The following is a 4,216-nucleotide window of genomic DNA, read 5'->3' as shown; positions in this document are numbered from 1 at the left end:
TTGGTCCTGGTTACTACTTTGTTTTATATCACTCTGTCTATCATGCTCCGGTGACTCAATTCCTGTCCTTACATACTCTCCACACTCCCAAAGGCATTACCCAGCCCATAACATCCCCCCTCTGGAGCTCATATTCACCTTGCTATCTTGATACCTCAACATAGATATTTCAAAAGCATTGAAAATTTATCGAAGATAAGTCTTACCATTCCTTTCTCAAGATACTTGTCCTCTCTCAAGCTCACTACACACTAACCTCTTGGGTAACTATTTGTACTGCTGAAAACCATCAAAACTCAATGAAATTGAAACATTAGGTTTATTCTGAGCAGTTATTCTGTATGTATATAGGGAGTCATTCTGATTCCAGAAAAAGTCAATGGCTCAGGGTAAGCTAGGTACAATGAGGCAATCCACTGTCATCAAGCCAACTCTACCTCATAGCCACCCTACAGAACCAAGAACTGTCCCATAGGGTTTCCAAGGCTATAATCTTCACAGACTTCCACTACCACATCTTTTTCCCATTGTGTGGCTGGAGGGGTTCATACCTTTGTGTTAGCAGCTTAAACACTGCATCTCCATACAGAAGATCAACCATTGACTAATCTTAACATCATTGACTGAACCCTGTCCTCTCTTTTTTACTGAGCTCAAAGGCTGTCAGTTCACAAGATGGTCTCTGGCCCATTCCCCAGTCTCATATCTTTAGAAATTCAAATGTGGCTTTGAACTGGAAAGAAAAAACACAATTCTGTGAAAGCAGTCACTAGCAGCATTGATTTTGGTCAGAAATTTCTTTATAGCGAATATTTATTTGGTTTTGTATGCAAGAAAACCTTAAAATCGATGTAAGATGTCCACTATTAATTTTTCTCATGTAAACGCCATTCTCGTTCTTGATTTATTCTATTTGTGCCTCATTTTCTGATTACCAGAAAGCTTGTACAAATCTACTTACCATCTGCAGCATATCAGTTTTATTTATCCAGTCTTACCATAACAAGACCTTATCAATCTTTTTAGTAATTGGATAGGTGAAAGGATTAGAATACTATGATTTTAATTACTAAAAGTCACTTTAATCACTAAACCAAAAAAAAATCCAACCCATTGCCACTGAGGCAGGGAGCCTAGGGGACCTCTTAGAGTTACTGGGAAAGCAAAGACTGTCACAAGGACAGAAGGTCTCTTTGGTTCTCTACTGTACCCCCAACACCTGGTCCAGTGCCTAGGCCATATACAGTAGGCGCTCAGCAACTGTCCACTAAGTGCCTTCTCAGTGATGGATGATTTCTATGAACTGTGGTATCACGGCTCCAACCCCTCCCAGAAGTCCCCTAACCAGCTTTGATGAGTCCAGCTGAGGGTCTCATGTGGCTCAACTCCCAACATCTGCTACTTGATCTCTCCAAGTTTCCCTGAGGCAGGAAACCTCTTCAAGACAGAAGCATTAATCCCACAGCCTTGCCCATTTTAGTCTGTTTACTATAAACAGACCATCAATAAGGTATCTGTATTTTACTTCCACATACAGTCTAACTGGTTTTACCCACCTTGAAGGATGACTTCTCTTTGGAGGTGGCAGAGAACACCAATCCCTGGGAGGAACTGAAACCCATAGCAGGTTTTTTCTGCTATGACTTGGAATCTTGATGTGGTGCCATAGGCTAAGTACTCGACCTCAAGGTCACTTTGAACTGCAAGATCAGCAGTTCAAACTCACTAGATGCTCCTCAGAAACCCTATACATGGTCACTGAGTCAGAACCGACTCAACAACATGACCTAATTATCATGGCCTTTCCTAATGGGCCATTTCCCAGAAATCCTCACCTAGCTCTATAAAGGGCCATGCTTTTTCCTCACACAGAACTTTTTTAAGCCCCAGCAAAGGCTTTGTTGGGGAGACAGAGCTTATAAGCATCTTTCCTATAAGAAACCATTGCTCCTATGGAAACTGTACCTCACCCAACTCTTCTTAATAAGTAGAAGGGCAGAGATGCAGTTAGCACTCCCAGGTACAACATTAAGTCATTTCAATGCAAGAAGAACAGAGTACAATTACTACCTAGGATTTCCAAGACTGTACACTTCACGAGAGCACACAATCTTGTCTTTCTCCTGAAAAATAACTCTGGTGGGTTTGAACCACCAACCCAATGCTTAACCCATTGTGCCACCAAGGCTCCTTTTAATCACTAAAAGGTTGTTTTCCATTTGCATTTCTTTTATAAACTGACTCTGTTTTCTAGGCCCACTTTCCCCATTGGAAAGCAAGAAGGCAATGCCAAGATATATACAAAACTCTGAAAGAAAAAGAAAAAAATTGCCAATCAAGAATCATATATCCAACAAAGCTGTCCTTCAAATATGATGGCAAAACTGGATATTTTGTGATAAATAGAAATTAAATGAATTTATAATGAACAGACCAACTTAGCAATGCTAAAGGGTGTTTGTTCTCTGGACTGACAACCAACAACAGCAGACAATCTGAGACTACCATACAGGACACCACCCAGAACTCAATCCAGGTATGTAAGTATTTAAAGTATAACAATCCTACAAGATTAAAAATAGGAAACAAAAGATCAGTGTATAATGAAGCCATCTACAAAGCAAAAAAGAGGCAATAGTATAGATACAGAATTTCTAAATGGCAAGGAAGTCAAGTAGATTTCAAGATAAAAGTTTTAAGGGGGGGGGATCAATAAAATACAAGGTAGCCTCGAAAAAAAACACCTGCACATCAAACAATTTTTTTAAAAAGAGGAAAACCAGAAAGATTTAGTAAATATTAGCACAATAATGAAAACCCACAAAATGAACTCAGCATAGAAAATTATGTGGCGCAGAGAATCTAGCAGCACCACAAAACACACACAGAAAAATGCCAGCAAGCAATTCATACCTCTTGATAATCACACTGAATGTAAATGAATTAAATGTACCTGTGAAGGGACACAGAATACACAATGGATAAGAAAATAGGATCTTTCAATATGCTGTCTACAAGAAACATACCAAAAATATGGATAGCCTAAATGCCCATCAACAGAAGAATGGTTAAACAAACTTGGGTATATACACTCAAAGAAATACTACAAAACAATGAAGAATAATACAACTGCAAAACACCTTATATGATTGAACCTTGAAGACGTTATTGTTAAATGCCATCAATTCGATTCAACTCATAGTGAAGACATGTGTTAACATGGGTGACAGGGCAGGCAATGTACAACAAGACGGAGGTTAGCAGAGGAAGGTAAAAGTAGTAGGAAACACAGGGAAGAATCCAATAGTTAAAGTGAATAGAGGTAAACACAGTTCAACAAAACAAGGGAACACTAAATGGTAAGATGTGTGCTGTGGTTGGTTTCTTTCACCATATCATTCAATCTGTACACTGAGCAAATAATCTGAGAATGTGGCTTATATGAAGAATGAGGCCTCAGGATTGGAGGAAGACTAACAAACCTGGGACATGCAGATGGTAAGAACTTGCTTGCTGAAAGTGAAGAGGACTAAAATACTTACTGATGAAGATCACAGAGCACAGCCTTCGGTATGGATTACATCTCAATGTAAAGAAAACAAAAATCTTCACCACTGGACCAATAAAGAACATCCAGAAAAATGGAGAAAAGATTGAAGTTGTCAAAGACTTCATTTTGCTCGAATCAACCAAAACTCATGGAAGCAGCAGTCAAGAAATCAAGTAACATATTCCATTAAGCACATCTGCTACACAACACCTAGTTTGTTTGAGGTGTACCTGACCCAAGCCATGGTATTTTCAAGTCTCATATGCTTGTGAAATTTGGACAATGAGTAAGTTAAAACAATAGAATTGATGCATTTGAGTTATAATGTTGACAAAGAATATTAAAAGTACTATGGACTGCAAAAAAGAAGAAACAAGTATGTGTTCGATGAAATACATCCAGAAGGCTCTTTATTAGCTAGGTTGGCCAGACTTAGTCTCTCATACTTCAGAGATCCTGGATACATTAGCAGAAAAAGAGGAAGACCCCCCAATGAGATGGATGGTCTCAAGTGTAGCAATGATTGAGGTTGGTGCAGTTTCGTTCTGTTAAGGCAGCTATCAGTAGGTATTAACTCAACAACTAACAATAACTGTTAACTGTTGATACATGGAGGGGACTGCAACCAGATACATGGAGGGGGCTGCAACCAGATACATGGAGGGG

Source organism: Chrysochloris asiatica, unplaced genomic scaffold, assembly GCF_000296735.1.
Source record: "Chrysochloris asiatica unplaced genomic scaffold, ChrAsi1.0 scaffold00070, whole genome shotgun sequence".
Classification (NCBI taxonomy): domain Eukaryota; kingdom Metazoa; phylum Chordata; class Mammalia; order Afrosoricida; family Chrysochloridae; genus Chrysochloris; species Chrysochloris asiatica.
The sequence above is the reverse complement of the archived record's forward strand: the minus strand, read 5'-3'. Positions refer to the sequence as shown.